The sequence below is a fragment of the Rhinoderma darwinii genome, chromosome 1 (genome assembly GCF_050947455.1).
Source record: "Rhinoderma darwinii isolate aRhiDar2 chromosome 1, aRhiDar2.hap1, whole genome shotgun sequence".
Lineage (NCBI taxonomy): Eukaryota > Metazoa > Chordata > Amphibia > Anura > Rhinodermatidae > Rhinoderma > Rhinoderma darwinii.
Window position 1 is genome coordinate 597,524,535 of NC_134687.1, and position 21,703 is coordinate 597,546,237.

Consider the following 21,703-nt stretch of genomic DNA (forward strand, 5'->3'; position numbering starts at 1 on the left):
GCAGGCCAGGATGGCAACTGTACCGTCCAGAGTGCAAGAGCAACTCTCGATGTTTGATGCGTGTTCAGACGGAGGAGTATATGAGGAGGCACACTAATATTTTATCGTAGCTGCTGCAGAGGCTATGCTTGAAGAGTAAATGGGAGATCCCTGTCAACAATTCTTTAAAAAAAAATAAAAGGTCTGCAGCAGCTGAGGTGTGTATTATGATGAACTTTTGCAATGGCTGAGGTGTGTATTATGAGGTTCTGCAGCAGCTGAGGTGTTTATGATGAGGTTCTGCATCAACTAAAGTTTATTATAAGGTTCTGCACAGCTAATGTGTGCATTATGAGGTTCCGCAGCAGCTGAGGTGTGTATTATGAGATTATGCAGCAGCTGAAGTGTGTGTGTTATGAGGTTCTGCTTATCAACACATAAGTATTTTGTGAATAGACAGCAGTATGTGATTGGATTCTGTCTTTTATTTATGTATTATTATCGTAGTAAACATTGGACGTTTTTTTTTTCATGTTCACCCTGTTGGCTAAATTGCCTAGAAACTAGATAGATAGATAGATAGATAGATAGATAGATAGATAGATAGATAGATAGATAGATAGATAGATAGATAGATAGATAGATAGATAGATAGATAGATGGAGAGATAGATAGATAGATAGATAGATAGATAGATAGATAGATAGATAGATAGATAGATAGATAGATAGATAGATAGATAGATAGATAGATAGATAGATAGATAAATAGGTAGATAGATAGATAGATAGATAGATAGATAGATAGATAGATAGATAGATAGATAGATAGACAGATAGATTGATAGAGATATAGATAGATAGATAGATAGATAGATAGATAGATAGATAGATAGATAGATAGAATATTTTTAGTTTTTTTTATCTCATCTTATTATTCCTATGAAAAAAAAAAGTTATGTTTCCTTAAAGGGAATGTGTTGCCAGCAAAACATGTTTTTTTTTTTTTTTAATTAAACATTTAGTGTGTAGGTGATTAAACATTGTTCAAATTTTTTTATTTTTTTTCACGAGTCAGGAAATATTATAAATTAGATTCTAATTTATAATATTTCCCATTGCTGGTCACTAGATGGAGCTATTCCCAAAATTGCAGCATTGCATATGGTAAAGCAACCACATTGCTTTTTGCTGCAAAATTGGGAAAAAAGCACTCGCTCTAGTGAGCTCTGAGAATCCCCCCCCTCCTTTATCCTGGCTAGTGCCGGGATAAACGAGGGGATTGAACGGTCTAACCTCCTACACTATGTGTCGCCATTTTTTGAGCTAACACACAGTGTAGTAGGTTTACATACAGTAGTAAACACACACAAACACGAACATACATAGAAATCTCTTACCTGCTCCTGCCGCCGCGGCTCCCTCCGGCCCGAGCGCTCCGTCTGCTGCCGCTGGTCCAAGTGCACAAGTCCGGAAGCCGCGGCCGGAAGTAGTAATCTTACTGTCCGGCCGCGACTTCCGGTCCACAGGAAAATGGCGCCGGACGGCGCGCATTTCAAATTGAACTGTGTGGGAGCGGCGCATGCGCCGTTCCCACACAGCGGCGTACATGTTAGTGGATGGAACGGGCCCCGTTCGCAGTCCCTATGGGACTGGAGCTGCCGTATTCCATGTCTGTATGTGTCGTTAATCGACACATACAGAAATGGAAAAAAAAATGGCAGCCCCCATAGGGAAGAAAAAGTGTAAAAATAAGAAAAAGTAACACACAAACACACAAATTAATCCAAACGTTTTTAATAAAGCACTAACATCTTTAACATATTAAAAAAAAAATTTTGATGACACTGTTCCTTTAAATATACTCCAAATTTTCATCTTATTTAAATTCTAACAATAATTATCAATCCCTGTACACCATGGATGCCATTATTGAACAAACATCTTTTACATTTGTTTGCAAATTGCTAAAACTTTTCCAGTTTATAGATTATCTTAATCGATGGGATAATGTATTTCTCTATAATTGATTTCTCAGATATTATTCTCACTAGTAAATTGTCCAAAAAGTTAAAAACATCTACTATATATGAAAAAAATAGTTGAATTAACAATGATTCCTCCTAGAGAGAAAACTGTGCCATAAGGTACGGAATAAGAAAATACCAAGAAATATGATGACTGGCTGGCAATTTGTTGTCATTTCCTCTCTCGAGGCCTCAGTCACAACTATCAACCAAGGCAGCAATGTTGAGCATCTGCTATTCAATTAGTCTAAAACGTCAATATATCTTCTATTACAGTTTACAAACTTTTATCATGTTCAACTTCAGGAAAAGTGGAATGACTCTGCATGCATCTAAAGAATCTTATTGTAAAGGAGTTATGTTCAATCACCCTATTAGGGTATTCTAATCTTATTGGGGGGATCTTCTGTTCAGAACCCTCGTCTTTTAGGCCAGGGCTACACCTAACCTATTTTTAGTGCTACTGATTGATTTTAACACTTAAATGACAGTTGCAGTCTAAATTGACTGCAACTGCCAGGCTCTCCGATCCCAGATGTTCAACCACTTTGATGCCGCGGTCAATAGCGGCCGCAGCATTTTAGCCATTAGAAAGAGAGGGCAACCTCCTCTGACAGTCCATCGTTCCCCCCGCGACGCGATCATGGGGTGCCGATGGTTGTCAAGGCAGCCTGGGGGCGTAATTGATAATCAAAGGCTACCAAGTCACGGATTTATAGGAGCCGGTAAATAACACAATACACTGCAAAACATAAGCAATGTAGTATATTGTGCAAACGATCAAATGATCTAATAAAAAAAAATAATAATAGTTTTTTTAAGAAAAGACTTTCAAAGATAATTTTTCTTTAATGTCCAAAAAATATGAACAAAATAAAAACAAAACCTTGTCCTGTTTTTTACCTAAAGTAATGTAAAACATTAAGTAACCCGCACAATAGTCACATGGGACAAAACTACATCATCTCACCTGCCAGTCTGATAGGATGTAGTTTTGTTCCATTTGCAGCCTGTAATTGGATGCAGCGATCACATGGAACAATACAACGTCATCTCAGGAGGGCAGCTGGGACGTGTTGCTACTGAGGAACAGGGGAGGGGGTAACCATGGTGTTTTATTTTATATTTTGCCCTTCTCACCTTTTATTTTTCTATTTTCTGCAAAATGGCTGCCGGCGGTAGAATTTTAACAATTTCTTGCACCGGCAACCCCAAAAGTTTCGGATTTCAGCTAATCTAAAACTTTTGGGTGTCTAATCAGTTTGCATATCTCTAATTTAGGACAATGTTATAAACCTCTTCCAAGTGGTGCAAAAAAAAAAATCACTTTGAGGTCTTATGGATCTCATATGGCTCATTTGGAGAGGCCTCTCTTTAAAGTGGCTGCACTGGGTTAGAAGAACATGGCTACTTTCTTACAAAAAGAGTGCCATACCACAGTTGTTATGTGGTATTGCAGCTCAGCACTATTCACTTTAATGGAGCCGAGCTGCAATACCAGACAAATCCCATGGACAGGTGAGATGCTGCTTCTGAAATAAAGCAGCAACAGTCCACTAATCCTCAACAACCCACAACTACAGAATTTGCTATGAAAACATATATATATATACATACAGTGAAGGAAATAAGTATTTGATCCCTTGCTGATTTTGTAAGTTTGCCCACTGTCAGGGTATGTGCACACACACTAATTACGTCCGTAATGGACGGACGTATTTCGGCCGCAAGTCCCGGACCGAACACAGTGCAGGGAGCCGGGCTCCTAGCATCATAGTTATGTACGATGCTAGGAGTCGCTGCAGGACAACTGTCCCGTACTGAAAACATGATTACAGTACGGGACAGTTGTCCTGCAGCGAGGCAGGGACTCCTAGCGTCGTACATAAGTATGATGCTAGGAGCCCGGCTCCCTGCACTGTGTTCGGTCCGGGACTTGCGGCCGAAATACGTCCGTCCATTACGGACGTAATTAGTGTGTGTGCACATACCCTCAAAGACATGAACAGTCTAGAATTTTTAGGCTAGGTTAATTTTACCAGTGAGAGATAGATTAAAAAAAAAAAAAAAGAAAATCACATTGTCAAAATGATATATATTTATTTGCATTGTGCACAGAGAAATAAGTATTTGATCCCTTTGGCAAACAAGACTTAATACTTGGTGGCAAAACCCTTGTTGGCAAGCACAGCAGTCAGACATTTTTTGTAGTTAATGATGAGGTTTGCCCCCATGTTAGATGGAATTTTGGCCCACTCCTCTTTGCAGATCATCTGTAAATCATTAAGATTTCGAGGCTGTCGCTTGGCAACTCGAATCTTCAGCTCCCTCCATAAGTTTTCGATGGGATTAAGGTCTGGAGACTGGCTAGGCCACTCCATGACCTTAATGTGCTTCTTTTTGAGCCACTCCTTTGTTGCCTTGGCTGTATGTTTCGGGTCATTGTCGTGCTGGAAGACCCAGCCACGAGCCATTTTTAATGTCCTGGTGGAGGGAAGGAGGTTGTCACTCAGGATTTGACGGTACATGGCTCCATCCATTCTCCCTTTGATGCGGTGAAGTAGTCCTGTGCCCTTAGCAGAGAAACACCCCCAAAACATAATGTTTCCACCTCCATGCTTGACAGTGGGGACGGTGTTCTTTGGGTTATAGGCAGCATTTCTCTTCCTCCATACACGGCGAGTTGAGTTAATGCCAAAGAGCTCAATTTTAGTCTCATCTGACCACAGCACCTTCTCCCAATCACTCTCAGAATCATCCAGATGTTCATTTGCAAACTTCAGACGGGCCTGTACATGTGCTTTCTTGAGCAGGGGGACCTTGTGGGCACTGCAGGATTTTAATCCATTACGGTGTAATGTGTTACCAATGGTTTTCTTGGTGACTGTGGTCCCAGCTGCCTTGAGATCATTAACAAGTTCCCCCCGTGTAGTTTTTGGCTGAGCTCTCACCTTCCTCAGGATGAAGGATACCCCACGAGGTGAGATTTTGCATGGAGCCCCAGATCGATGTCGATTGACAGTCATTTTGTATGTCTTCCATTTTCTTACTATTGCACCAACAGTTGTCTCCTTCTCACCCAGCGTCTTACTTATGGTTTTGTAGCCCATTCCAGCCTTGTGCAGGTCTATGATCTTGTCCCTGACATCCTTAGAAAGCTCTTTGGTCTTGCCCATGTTGTAGAGGTTAGCGTCAGACTGATTAATTGAGTCTGTGGACAGGAGTCTTTTATACAGGTGACCATGTAAGACAGCTGTCTTTATTGCAGGCACCGAGTTGATTTGGAGCGTGTAACTGGTCTGGAGGAGGCTGAACTCTTAATGGTTGATAGGGGATCAAATACTTATTTCTCTGAGCACAATGCAAATAAATATATATAATTTTCACAATGTGATTTTCTTTATTTTTTTTAATATTATCTATCTGGTAACACTGGTAAAATTAACCTAGCCTAAAAATTCTAGACTGTTCATGACTTTGACAGTGGGCAAACTTACAAAATCAGCAAGGGATCAAATACTTATTTCCTCCACTGTATATATATATATATATATATATATATATATATATATATATATATATATATACATATATATCCCTACTATTACAATAAAATATCTAACTGAATTTAAAAAAAAGTGACATGACCCATTTTGCTATGCTACATCACTTAGTGTTATAATTAACCTATATACTATGCAATAAAATATAGGAATAACAATATTGTGCTCTGCATTACGGTAAAAGCAAATCTTGCTTATCTAATTATTTATTCTAATAAATTTGTGTTAATTTACATAAAATGTATTACGCATTTATGTTTTCTTAATTATTGTTCTAAAATAATAATATATTTTTTCCGTTTTTATTTTATGCAAATAATATGTTTCAAATGGGAAGAATGCTGAAATTGTGATATATAATTTTGATAGGTAGAAAGAAATACAGTTTTATGAATCTCTTCGATAGCCGAGCTTGCTTAAAATGTCACAAATGTCTTCAGTTTGCTGTTTAAGTGGCTTTTTATCCATATAATTGATGTTTCCAGATAAAAAAAAATTTGTTTAAAAAGTAGATCATATTTATCTGACACTTCAGTTCCTTCCTTTTTTTGTTTATAATGTCATCTGAAAAGAAAAAAAATGTTTGATTTTACGCCCTGACATTTAAAATCCTGAGAATTGGTTGTAATTTAATTTTTTTTTCTACTTTTACCATCTCAAATTGTTTCATATCAATCAAATTCACTTAATAAAAAATAAAATAATTTCCTAAATTACCTCCTTTCCCCTTGTTCAGTCTCCTTCCCCACAATGTATCTGTCTGGACCTTTTTCTCTTACTTTTGCTTATGTTGTTTGTACTGTAGTTTATAATCATTCTGCTCTGTTGTAATGGAAATCAGCATTCTACTTCCTGCTGAGCATGTTATGTGTGTAACTAAATTATTGATTTCTACAGGGTTGATAATGTAATGGATTTGGTATACTTAGTAGTCTTGTATAAGTAGAGTTCTTGATTCAAGTCTGAACAAAAGTAATATCTGTAAGTAATTTGTATGTTCTTCCCGTGTTTGTGTGTGTTCAATCTGGGTATTTTGATGTGTATTCACACTCCAAATTGTAAAGAAGGGGGTAGGGAGACAGACAGGTGAGCCCTAATCTACCCGCCACTCAGTCCCTGCCTACTTGCAACGACCCGCCCTAGGCGACGGGGTACAACTTGGCGACGGTCCCTACATTCAATAGGTGCACGACAGACAAACAGAAAGGGGTACACAGAAGCCGGGGAAATGGGGAAGTTGCCCACGGGAACACCGTGAGCAACAAGCGAGGTGAACGAGCCGAGTCAAACCAGGAGATGAGCGAGGTACAAAACGCAGAGCAGAAGAGTGGTCAGTAAAGCCAAGGTCAATAACAAGCAGAGGGTCAGTAGTTCAAGAAGCTGCAGCAGGGCCAGGAAACCAGCAGAGAAGAATCACAAGCAAAGGAGGAACAGGAAAGGCAGGTATAAATAGACAGAGGGCGGGAGCTAGCTCCGTCTGGGCAGTCTGTGATAGGCTCTCGCACTCCTAAGCCTGCCATCCTGGGTGGTGGAAGATGGAGTCAGTCTCACAGACATAGAAGCAGGTGCAGACTGATTACCTATGGGCGTTGACACAGAAGCTGTGTCTGGCAGATCCTTTACACAAATATATGACGCTATGTTTACTTTTTGAGATACAACTGCTTTGCATTCTGTATACAGAGCAGCTGTATCGTGCGCTAAGACCTGAATCCGTCAGGTCCGCGGGACTGATGAGTTCAGTGACAACGGTCCCTGAGTGTCTGACACGCAGGGTCCACCTGTAATTGATCACATGTGATCACATCTTGAACATACATGTGATCAGTAAATGCTCGATCCTGCGTGTGAGAAACTGACCCACCAATCCCGCGGACCTGACAGATACAGGTTTCAGCGCTAGATACAACTTCTCTGTATACAGGATACAAAGCAGCTATATCTCAAAAATGAAAAAAAAAAAAAAGCGGCAGCTAGTAAGGGGTGCTTTTTTGGACTTAGGCCTCATGCACACGACCGTATTTTTTCCCACCCGTAAATACTGGCGTAAATACGGGTCCGGTGTCACACGTATTCGACCCGTTTTGCACCAGTATTTACGAACCCATGCCCGTAAATATGGGTCCGGTGTCACCCGTATTCCACCCGTATTTACGGGCACGTTTTTGGCGGCAAAATAGCACTGCACTAATCGGCAGCCCCTTCTCTCTATCAGTGCAGGATAGAGAGAAGGGACAGCCCTTTCTGTAATAAAAGTTAAAGAAATTAATACTTACCCGGCCGTTGTCTTGGTGACGCGTCCCTCTCTTCACATCCAGCCCGACATCCCTGGATGACGCGGCAGTCCATGTGACCACTGCAGCCTGTGATTGACCTGTGATTGGCTGCAGCAGTCACATGGCCTGAAACGTCATCCAGGACGTCGGGCCGGATGTCGAGAGGGACGCGTCACCAAGGCAACGGGCGGGAGACCGGACCGGACTGGAGGAAGCAGGAAGTTCTCGGTAAGTATGAACGTCTTTTATTTTTATTTTTTACAGGTTTCTTCTGATCGGTAGTCACTGTCCAGGGTGCTGAAAGAGTTACTGCCGATCAGTTAACTCTTTCAGCTCTTTGGACAGTGACTATTTACTGACGTCGCTTAGCAACGCTGCCGTAATGACGGGTGCACACATGTAGCCACCCGTCATTACGAGAGCTCCATAGACTTCTATGGACTGTCCGTGCCGTTATTACGGCCTGAAATAGGACATGTTCTATCTTTTTCAACGGCACGGGCACCTTCCCGTGAGAAAACGGGAAGGCACCCGTCGCCAATAGAAGTCTATGAGCCCGTTATTACGGGTCGTAATTACGACCCGTAATAACGGGAGTTTTTACGGTCGTGTGCATGAGGCCTAAGTCTGGACCCCAGATTATAGTACACCCTGTACAACCCTAAAGGCAGCCCCAATGAAGATGCCTAATAGTCCACAATATCATACATGATAGTAAAAGTAGTATATGTATATAACAAATCATTATATAAAATGGAAAGAAAATACAGTAAAAGTCATGTAGCTACTGTATGAGCCGTAATACAATAACCAGCAGATACTCTTTGTACAATATTTACAGTGCTTAATGCAATGCTGTGTATAATGTGAAAAGTAGCTGACACATAACTGTTTGTTACCCATTATGATAAAATGAATGGCTCTCCAAATAAGTACACTATGACATAGACCCTAGCGTCTGGTGGCCCATAAATCAGTAGTGAGTAACTGGGACACTAGTGCAAGGAGATTAAAAAGGGCACAGTAAACATTTGGGCATGTATAATATACAAATTAAAAATGTGTGAACATTCACATCTGCATAATCTACAAATTAAAATGTGTAATAGCATAGCATTAATTAGTGACTGATCAATTCATCCTTAATTGCAGGCATGCAAATGAACTTTCAGAGGTCCAAAAATGAATTTGTGAGAGAGTCATTAACCTTGTATCTATAACACAGTTATGAATCAAGATAGGGGAAAAAAAATCTTTTATAGTCTTTGTGTCGAAGGGTGTTTATAATTGTATGGCAGTCAATTAAGTGCAACTGATCACTTGCTGTTAACTTGTATTTATGAAGCCCTTCTGTTGTTTTATATGGGAAAGTTCACAAGCTAATTTGGGTTTTGCTATAGTGATATTTATAGGATATTTAGATTGATGGTGTCAATATAGGTAGAGCTGGAATGAATCCTGTCCATGTGTTTGTTAGTTCTGCTCCAAAGAGTAGAAAAACTTGTAAAGCCAAATCCATTCCAAATTAACTCCAAAGGGAAAATAATGTAACTGTCAGGCCTGCCAGAAGCTTCCAAATGAGGGGCAAGATTGAGAAAGTCAACCTGCCCCAAGAGGGCATCAGAGGGATTTTTTTGTCAGTCAAAAGCCGTTCCTGAGAAGCTTGTATAGCTTAATACAAATTTTAGTCACCCAGGGCAGAATAGGAGGAGTGCAAGAACAAAAAATGGAGGCAGTCACTACAGAGGCGCAGCTAGGTTCTCCAGCACCCGGGGCAAAGATTCAGTTTGGCGCCCCCCCAACCTCCTTCCCAACATCTCCTTCCCCCTCGCCGTATTTGTTTTCTCTACCAATCGACGTGTCATTTCTTTTCCACATTTCTTTTTATGTAACGCGAGTATAAAAACATTTGTACATTTTACAAGCAATATGGTTCTATACACAACACCAGAACCAAGCTCAGTGCATATATACAGCCCCAGAACCAAGCTCAGTACATAAATACAACACCAGCACAAATACAGCTCAATTTAGTGCAACCCCTGCTGTATAGGTGTGTACGGCGTAAAACTACAGCTCCCAGCATGGCCCGAACAATGGTAAGGATATGCTGGGAGATGCTGTTTCACAAAAAATAAATCCTATCATAATCATACCACCCATCATCTTGCTGCAGATCATACAGTTACTACAGTGCTGATTAGAGGGAGAATAAACATTTACATTAAGTGATTCACCGGTGACGTCTCAGATTCTAGTTATTTTTCTCCATCCGGTCCAGACCTCTATGATGACTTCTCCCGGTCACAGCCCATTTCTGCAGTATGCCGCTCACATGTCTTCAGCTTCTCACTTTTCCAACATTTCTGCACCTATAAATAAAAATAAAGTTCTCATTATACCACACACTATGCCCCTAAATATAATAGTGACATACACTGCACCTCTAATTATAATAGCACCATACACCATGACCCACACACACACACACGCACTGTGCCCCCTGTAGATAGTGCGCCCATATAGCCCACCCCTGTATATAGTGTCCCACAAATAACTCCCCCTATAGTGCTCTACAGATACCCCACCCCTGTATATAGCCCCCTGTAGATATAGCCCAGCCCTGTATATAGTGCTCTACAGATAGCCCACCCCTGTATATAGCCCCCCTGTAGATATAGCCCACCCCTGTATGTAGCCCCCCTGTAGATATAGCCCACCCCTGTATATAGTGCTCCACATATAGTCCAACCCTGTATATAGTGCTCCACATATAGTCCACCCCTGTATATAGTGTTTCACAGTTAGCCCACCCCTGTATATAGCCCCCCTGTACATATAGTCCACCCCTGTATATAGTGCTCCACTAGATAGTCCACCCCTGTATATAGTGCTCCACAGATAGCCCACCCCTGTATACAGGGGTGGGCTATCTGTGGAGCACTATATACAGGGGTGGACTATATGTACAGGGGGGCTATATACAGGGATGGGCTTTTTGTGGAGCACTATAGGGGGAGCTATTTGTGGGATACTATATACAGGGGTGGACTATATCTACAGGGGGACTATGTACAGGGGTGGACTATATCTACAGGGGGACTATATACAGGGGTGGACTATATCTACAAGGGGACTTTAACTACAGGGGGGCTATATCTACAGGGGGGCTATATCTACAGGGGGACTATATCTACAGGGAGACTATATCTACAGGGGGGCTATATCTACAGGGGGCTATATCTACAGGGGGGCTATACCTACAGGGGGGCTATATCTACAGGGGGGGCTATATCCAGGGGTGGGCTATATCCAGGGGTGGGCTATATATACAGGGGGGGCTATATCTACAGGGGTGGGCTATATCTACAGGGGTGGGCTATATCTACAGGGGTGGGCTATATCTACAGGGGTGGGCTATATACAGGGGTGGGCTATATACAGGTGGCTATATACTATATAGCCCCCCTGTAGCTATAGCCCACCCCTGTATATGGTGCTCCATAGATAGCCCCCCCTGTAGATAGACACCCCCCGTAGATAAACCCCCCCGTGTGTAGATAAAGTCCCCCCGTAGATAAAGTCCCCCCGTGTAGATAAAGTCCCCGCTCCGTAAATAAAGCCCCCGCCGCAGATAAAGTCCCCCTTGTAGATAAAGGCTCCCCCGTGTAGACAAAGTCCCCCCCCCCACCGTGTAGACAAATTCCCCCCCCCCCCCCCGTGTAGACAAAGTCCCCCTTGTAGATACAGCCACACTTTCATTACAATTAAAAAAAATAAAAATATTTCAACTCACCTTAATCCCGCTCCCACGCCGTCCGGCAGCCATGGAGACGTGCTCTCTTCTGCGCAGGTCTCCTGGGGGTTGAATGCAGTGTCTATGAAAGGCGCTAATTGGCTGGGCAGGATGACTTTCCCTGTCAGTCAGCTCCTTTCATCGACAGAAGCTTCACTGGTACAAAAGGTACCAGTTGCTTCACTCGTCGAAAGGCGCTGAATCATTCATTGCTTCTAATTGTACCTGTGTCCTATAGACGCAGGTACAATTATAGTGCAGGAGGAGGTGGTGCTGGCGCCCCCCTCTAAGCTACGCCCGTGGCACATGTCCCGCCTGCCCCCCCCCCTAGCTACGCCCCTGGTCACTAACCCCACATATATGGATCACATAAACAACACAAAAGTTTGAACAGCACATTCCAACAAAATGTGATCCATATATGCGAGGTTAGTGTCTGCCTCTCTTTTTTTTTTTCTTGCACTCCTCCTATTCTGCCCTGGGTGATTTTAAATAGTTTACTGCTGGTTTCTACCATCCCCAGATATATATGTAGAATTAGTCCCAGTTCTGGGTGTATGTGCGGAGTAGGTCCACACCTTATAGAGGTATTGCATATTTATTTATATCTAGTGGTTTAGGTTGCATTGGTGTTCACAGTGTACTGTCGCCATTCTTTGCCTTCTGTGTATTTGCAGTCACAGGTGTATATATATATATTTGAGGCAAAATGTATTTTGTATGAAGTCTATTTGAAGTTTTACTTAGCACCAAATACATCTGTGTAATTTCAGGTTAACATAACTAAGGCTTAACTAGCCCCAAGCGTGCTAATCGGCGGGAGTCCTAGAAGTCGGACCTTCACCGATCACACATTGATAGCTTATTCTAAGGATAGGCAATTAATATTTAAGGTGTGGCCTTCTTAATGGGCAGAGGCCAATGTATAAGACAGTCTGTTCCTACAGGCTGCTGAGAAGTAAATTTGGTACCATTCATACAATTTGTAAAAACCTTACATTTATAATGAGAGAGTTCTGAACTCTTTAGGAATCTTTTGTTTTCTTCTTAAACCATTTAAGTCCTAAAGGCCCAGAACAAGGTTACTTTGTTTACATGCACTGGAAGGTGTTAGGAAAGTTTTATTTTAAATCTATGTTTACTTTATGTAACTGAGACTAAAATGTGTATTAAGCTATACAAGCTTCTCAGGAAGGGCTTTTGGCTGACAAAGTGTTAAATCTGCTTTACTGATAACAAGTGTGACTAGGGGGCTGGTAAATTCCTCAACAGAGAGATTAGAATTTCTAGAGGAAGATTTAATTTATACCTACTTTCTTTGTTAGGCGGCTATGTGAAAACGAATTAGAACTAGCTTGGACTGGCTTTTGCCACGCCCTATAATAGGTATAAAAACCAGGGTACTCAGTGAAAAAGTGGCGATTATTGATCGACCGCTGTTTTCTTTGTCTCCTTGTTAACAAGAATAAAAAGCCGTGCTTTTCAACGTATTCAGATGACTCCTTGAACCTTTTTTGATAAGAATGGAAAATTCTCCTAACAGATGGAAGTTCACAAGGAACTTTTTCATTCAATAAGTCGCCCCAAGACATATTGAAAAACAAGACGTGCAAGTATATAATGAACTTCAACTCTTCAGTTAAGAAAAAAAAATATCTGTATGCCGGCTTACCTGACTGTTGGGGATTTTGTCAGCTTTAGATTCTCTACTTTTGTTTCTATCAAGCCTTTTGGAGCAGAAGCCACTGTCGTTATTACTGTAATCAGCTTTGTGCAAGTCCTTCTTCAGGCTTCTGTACAGGTAGCTAGGCAGAAGACCGAGATCACATTTATTTTTCAACACTGAATACTAAAGCCGAAGAAGCCATTGAAAAAGGTTACTTATGGAAAAAAAAGCATAGAATAAATTTTTGGTTCCGGAATCCCAACTGGGATGTACATTTTTTATACTGAATTGACAAATGACATGTACTAGAGACTGAATGAGCTTAGGAAGAGACATAGACAAGTATTTAAATTATTCTTAAAAAGTATTGCTCTACTGTGCGAAAAATGTTACTGTGCAGCTCTAGACTGCAATTTAAAATATTTTTGATTCTTTAACTTTGTGCAATACGTGTCACTTACTGATTTGCTTATTAACTCTGCAAAGCAAAAAATACAACAGGTGGGATAATGCCTCAAAACAAATGCCATTTATATTGTCCTTGCATTACTACTGATGACCACATGGGGTGCTGTTATGGGGAAGCTTGGAAAACTTTGATTCGGATGTATTTAGCTAAATACACTGAATTGTTACCAATATTTCATGAATCATTAAAATTTAACTAGGTTTTTGACACTGATCAAATAAAAAAAGACTCTTTAATGTAAAAATAAAAACAATATTCTACAAAGTGATCAACATAATTATGACGTTAATCTCTTCCCGCCACAGACAGTTTTTAGCTTTTCACTGTAGTTTTTTCCTCCCACCTTCCAAAAGCCATATCTTTTTATTTTTCCTTTAATATTGCCGTATGAGGGCTTGTTTTTTGTGGGACGAGTTGTTGTTTTTTACGGCAACATTTATTGTACCATATAATGTAGTGTAAAACTGGAGGAAAAATCTTTGTGGGGTGGAAAGGGAAAAAAACAGCGATTCCTCAATCTTTTTGGAGGTTTAGTTTTTAAGGCGTGCAGTAAAAACGTAATTTTAACTTTATTTTGCAGGTCAATATGATTACGGTGATAAACAATTTATATAGTAGTTTATGTTTTACTACTTTTACAAGGAAAAAGCAAACTGTTAAAAATTTAATTTGTCACCATATTCTGAGAGCCGTAACTTTTTCTTTCCATCAATGTTGTGGTATGAGGGATTATTAGTTGCAGGGCGAGCTGTAGTTTCTATTTGTACCATGTTGGGGTATATGAGATTTTTTGATAATTTTTTATTAATTTTTTTATTTTTATGGCATTCACTGTGCGGGTTAAATAATGATATATTGTAATAGTTCAGACTTTTATGGACGCGTCAATACCAGTTATGTTAATTTTTTTTTTACATTGCACTTGGGGGAAAAGGGAAGTATTTTGAACTGTTCATTTTATATATATATATATATATATATATATATATATATATATATAATTAATATATATATTATTAATATATTTAAAAAAATACTTTATTTTACTGTATTATTTTTTTTTTTACTAGTCCCCCTATGGGACTTGAACCAGAAATCGCTTGCATGATATACTGCAATACTAATGTATTGCAGTATATCGTTATCGTATAGACAGTCTCCTATGAAGCCCTGCCGGAAGCAGGGCTTCATAGATGTACAAAGATGGCAGACCTTGGGGCCTAAATCAGGCCCCCAGGCTGCCATGCCAACCATCGGCACCCCGGGGATCGCGTTGTTGGGGATTTGCACTGTTGCATGGGGCCACCCTCATGTTTCAAACCACTTAAATGACACGTTCACTATTGACCGTGGTATTGAAGTGTCAGCTGTACAATACAGCCATCACGCTCGTTCTTTGGAGTGGGCTCAGCCCGTGAGCTCGCTCCATACTCCCTCATCTGGCGTGCGCCATATATATACGGCGGATATTGGGAAGGGGTTAAGCAGATAATCAAATTAATTTAAACAAAAAATTAAATACAGTTAAATAAAGTTTATTTAAAAAAATCAGAAATAGAGTGCATAGTTAAGGTAAAATAAAACCATTTTTTCCATACAAAGTGGTTTTATTTTGTAATCGTGTAAAAAAAAAAATACACATATATATACACAATATTTAGAACACATGGGAAACACGGTAAAAAAAAACCCGCCAAAAACAACTGCGGAATTGCTTATTTTTTTACATTCCCCGTCCAAAATAATGTAATAAATGTTAATAAATAAATCTCATGTACTGCAAAATTGTACTAATGAAACTTTAAAATCTCTGCAAAAAAACAATGTCACATATGGGTTCATCGACGGAAAAATACAAAAGTTACGGCACCTCTAATGTGACGATGCAAAAACAAATAATTTTTGTTTTAAATAATTTTTATTGTGCAAAAGTGGTAAAATTTTAAAAAAGGTCACATGTAATTTACATCACATAGTGAATGGCGTAAATTTAAATGCAATAAACAATGTTGGAATAACTGCTTTTTTTTCAATTCCCTCCTCAAAAAAAGGTAATTCAAGTTAATCAATATCTATTATGTATTCAAAAGTGTTACCATTAAAAATATTAAATTCATTCCACAAAAAAACATGCCCTCATACTGCTAGGTTGATGGATAAATAAAAAAGTTATGACTTTTTAACCCCTTCGCGCTCCACGACGTACTATTTCGTCATGGCAAGTGCATCGTTCGCGCTCAGTGACAGAATAGTACATCGCGAGAGGAACGGCCATTTTGGCCATCCTCCCGACACACATAGGAGCTGCGACAGCTGCTGTCTTGTGCAGCAGTTGCCGCAGCTCCTTCAGCGGGGACCAATCATGGTTTTCCCGCTGATTAACCCCTTAGAAGCCGCGTTCAATATCGATCACGGCTTCTTAGGGGTTAAACCACCATGGACGGCCCGCTACATAATAGCAGGCGGCGATGGTTGCTATGGCAACCGGAGGCCTAATAATGGCGTCCGGCTATGCGATCTACGGAAGACTGGTGGGTCCTGACAAAGTCAGGACCCACTATGTTTGCTGTCAGTGAGTAGCTGACAGCTCTATTACACTGCACTACGCATGTAGTGCAGTGTATTAGAATAGCGATCACGGCCTCCTGCCCTCAAGTTTCCTAGTGGGACAAAGTAGTAAAGTAAAAAAAAGGTAAAAAAAAAAGTTGGGTAAAAATAAAAAATAAAAGTTTTCAAAAAGTAATACAAGTACAAATCCCCCTTTTTCCCTGATCAGTCCTTTATTATTAATAAAAATAAATAAACAAATAAATATACATAATTGGTATCGCCGCATCCGTAACGGCCTGAACTACAAAAGTATTTTGTTATCTATCCTGCGCGGTTAATGTCATAAAAGAGAATAATAATAAACCATACCAGAATCACAATTTTTTGGGTGAAAAAATGGAATAAAAAGAGATCAAAAGGTCACATGTACCTAAAAATAGCACTGATCGAAACTGCAGTTTGTTATGCAAAAAACAAGTCCTCACACGGATTTCTTGATGGAAAGATAAAAAAGTTCTGGCTCTTAGAATAAGGCAACACAAATAGTAAATGATTTTTTATAAAAAAAGTATTTTTAGGTGCAAACGCCATAAGACATAAAAAAAACTATAAACATCTGGTATCGCCGTAATCGTATCGACCCGCAAAATAAAGTGAATATGTCATTTATAGCGCACGGTGAATGCTGTAAAAAAAAAATTGAATAAAAAACAATAGTAGAATTGCTGGTTTTTAGTCACCACGCCACTTAAAAATTAGAATAAAAACTGATCAAAAAGCTGTATGCACCCCATGAAAACTGCAAAGAATTCGTCAAGGGATGTAGTTTCCAAAATGGGGTCACTTTCAAGGGGTTTCCCCTGTACTGGTAACTCAGAAGCTTTGCAAATGTGACATGGCGCCCAGAAACCAATCCAGCAAAATGTACATGCCAAATAGCACTCCTGCCTTTCTGAGTCCTGACGTTTGTCCAAACAGCAGTTATGACCACATATGGGGTCTTTTTCTCCTTTATTCCTTGTCAAAATTAAAAATTTGTACCTTTTATTGGAAAAATTTGATTTTCAATTGCACAGCCTAATTCCACAAAACACAGCAAAAAACCTGTGGGATATAAATGCCCACCATACCCATCGATAAGTTTCTTGAGGGGTATAGTTTGCCAAATAGGGTCACTTTTGGGGGGTTTCCACTCTTTTGGCACCACAAGACCTCTTCAAACCGGACATGGTGCCTAATAGAAAGGAGGCCTCAAAATCCACTAGGTGCTCCTTTGCTTCGGAGGCCTGTGCTTCAGTCTATTAGCACACTAGGGCCACATGTGGGATATTTCTCAAAACTTAAGAATCTGGGCAATGAGTATTAAGTTGTGTTTCTCTGGTAAAATCTTCTGTTTTACAGAAAAAAAATTGAATAAAAAGGATTTTCTGACAAAAAAAATTTAAATTTCGAAATTGCACCTCTAATTTGCTTTAAAATTCCTGTGAAACACCTAAAAGGTTAATAAATTTTCTAAATGCTGTTTTGAATACTTTGAGGGGTCTAGTTTCTAAAATGGGGTGTTTGATAGGGGTTTTTAATATATAAGCCCCTCAAAGGCAATTCAGAACTGAACTGGTACCTAAAAAAATAGAGGCCTTTGACATTTTATTCAAAATATGAGAAATTGCTACTTATGTTCTAAGCCTTGTAACGTCGTAGGAAAAAAAAAAGAATGTTCAGAAAATGATGCCAACATATAGTAGACTAAATATTTTGGGTGGTATAACCAGCAGATGCATTTAAATTCAGAAAAATGCTATTTTTTTCAAATTTTATCAAAATGTTGCTATTTTTCACAAATAAACACTGAATATAGCTACCAAATTTTACCACTAACGTAAAGCCCAATGTCTCACGAGAAAAGAGTCTCAGAATCGCTTGGATAGGTTTGAGCATTCCGAAGTTATTACCACATAAAATGAAATATGTCAGATTTGAAAAATGGGCTCTGAGCCTTAAGGCCCAATCTAGGCTGCATCCTTAAGGGGTTAAATAACAAAAATCAATGTTGGCCCTTAAGACGAAAATAGGGATTAAAAGGTTCAAGACAGGGAATTATTATATGATGCAGGTTTTTGAGCCAAAGGCTGAAGTGGACCCAACGGGTAGGAATTTTATAAGTCCTTCCTTTATACTTCTGGTTTAAATGCATGTAAAAATATTGCACTTCACCCATGATATGAAGTCCCTTTGACACTTTTTCCCACAATCCAAATGTTTTAAGAAAAGTCGGTGGGGCTTCAGTCACACAAAGTACAGCTTATTTGTTTAAAAGTATCAAAAAACACTAGGTCTGAACTGCATTGGTCCTGGCCTGAGCCGTACTAGTCAACAGAATGTACACCCTGTTGATGAATGTGGTGCAGGTTTATCGGGGGAAAGACACTGACACAATGAGCCACTATTAATAGATCTCCATAATTTTACTTCTGTATTTGCACTTGCACAGTGCAAGTTATTCTATGCATTTTTATTTCGACCACTAAGAACATGCATTGTCTTTTGGTGACCTTTAAAAGATAATAAAACTTAATAAGTTGTTAAAAACTTTGGAAGGACACTTACCTAACAACATATAAAGTTGTAAATGAATCACATCTATTCGTCATTTTCCACATTATTAATATGTCTTTTGAAAGTAATGGGAATCTTTCTACAGATTATATAAGTATAAAAGTGTCATAAGGCATTCCCAAGAGTTTCTTCACCAAACATTAGGTGAGAACAGGATTTGGTCTGGGGAGGGTGAAATATTTCATGGCAGTAAAGAACGACGTGTAACATTTTGATATGTGAATCAAATTATAGTTTTTAATATCTTCCTGTGATTGGAAATGTTCTTTAGCTTATTAAATCAATAGAAATGTTAAAGCTCGGAGGAACCCCAATTATGTCTCAAAGCTGGAAGGTTAGAAACCGGGACTTCACAAGACAGGAACAATTTATTTTTTCCCCCTAGCTTTTTGACAAGTAAATGTCAGCGTGCAACATCTTCTGCTAGTTGTCGGCATAGGCCACCTGTAATAGAAAGATTATTAGTCACACATGTGTCGAAATCTTTTTCATCTCGGATTTGATACAGAATTACTTTTGCTTTATGCATCCATTAACCTTGAACCATCAGTACGAGTTTTATGCTTTAATGTTAAAGGCATTTTTTTTTAATGTACTCACTGATTCAATGTTCAAAGTGTTCGGATGACAAGAATTTATTTAGTCAAAGTTATTGAAGGAATAAAAATGTATATATATATATATATATATATATATATATATATATAAAACCATAGGACAGAGTAACGGCACCAGGACCTCAGAGTAGATAAAACAGGGTGGATTTATTCACCTCAAGTGAGCGACGTTTTGGTTTGCCACAAATCCTTTCTCGAGCTACTACAAACTGCACACAGTGCCAAGTATAAATAAGAAGTACATACAGCAATTATTCAAAGCCTCATTAATATACAATGTGTAATAGAACTGTTGTATAAACATGAATTCCATCATATATAAAAAGAGAAATATTAAAAGTGCACCATTTCCATAGTGAATACATATAACCTTCTCACAATATATGTGAACATACCTCATAGAAGTGATGTATCGTGATTTAATGAGCAATCTAAGCTAAATCCGAGCAGGGCCGAGGCCAATCAAACTCCATTTATAAACATAATTCCTATAGAAAAAAATATTTGTACAGAAGCGGTCCCACATGCATTCTCAGTCCAGCGAACGTGCGTAAATACTGCGCATGTTCAAAGATGACGTCCAAACCGGAAGTTTGGTCAAGTGGAACGCAAATGCCGGAAAAGTCGCTATTGCGAATGCACACACACGGAACTTGCGTTCCAGCCATTGTGCGCATGGACGGGCTACGGAACTAATATAGATATGTTATTTCAATAGAAAAGAAGATTTTTAAACAATAAGAATGAAGCTCCAAAAAGGCCATGTCCATTGCGGCATCAAATAGATGCTGCAAGATGAAATAAATCGCCAAAAAAGTGGACCATATATATACTGAATGATCTCATTTATTCAAAGAGGATATAAATACATTTACTATCACATTTTAATGGGCTTTCAAAATTACTGGGAATAATCTCATCGCCACTTGCGATGTTTTGATAGACCCACACCCATGACCTCAAGAGATAGACATACTCAAAGTACTGTCAATAAGCAAAATTTTGATAGAGAAAGAGGTAAATTTACATTCAGCATGTATATGGAAAATTAAGAAAAAAATTATATTATGTAATTCATAGCCATTTTATACCTTATTTCTATATTTTAGAACAATCATTAGATATCTATTATTACTTGACTCTTTACGACCTAAAGAAGATGGGACTCTGCTGCACTCCAACAGCCATCAAATTGCTTCACAAAAACTGTGTGTATCTAAAAGAATACATAAAGGAAGAGGTTAATATACAGTATTTATAAGTAAAAATACAGTAAAGACAAAGAAAAAATAGGAAAAGATGCATGAAGACAAATGTCCTGATTAGACCTAAAGTCACACATGTAGATAGGCTGACTATCCCATCGAGGAAATCTAACACCGACACCCCCCCAATGACAAAGGCAAGTTGCCCCCCCCCCCCCCACTGCTCTGAATATGTGGACCATATGGATATTCCACATTTAGCCCCTTAGGATACATGGTTTCCAGCCTATATATCCATTCCAACTCCCTTCTTTTAAGAGCCAGCTCTCCATCGCAGCCACGTCTCATTGGGGGTACTGAATCAATGATTCTAAATTTTAGTTATGACACCCCATGTCTATTCTCCAAGAAATGCATAGAAGGAAGAAAAAGGCTGGCACTGCTAAACCGGCACTGAAAGAGTAGGAGTATGTCAAATGGCTTTTTTTCCCTTTATGGATTATTGCAGACAAGTTGCCCCGGAGTTGCTCATCGAATGGTATAGCACAACCAACTTGATATAAACATGTAGAAATTATCGAGGCACTCACGGACTTGCAACACGGATGCTTTATTCAGAAAGATCTCGGTCAGGATGTGGAATTGCCTACGGCTGTTTCACGTGCGTACACGCTTTCTCAAGGCCCTGGCGTCACTTCCTTCACCTGCCTTTTTATTCACAAATCAGTGCGAGTCGTTACATAACAGAATAAAGATACAAAAAGACAGGGAAATGCACAATATACATTTGTGATACATGCACCATAAATATATCAGATTAAAATGACATTACATTGATATTTATTTGTATTAATTACAATGTTTAAAAACAACAAGGTTTTACGTTATGAAGGAGCTTAGCTCGTTTCGGTCATTGAGACCGAGAGGTCCTAGCGCCCCT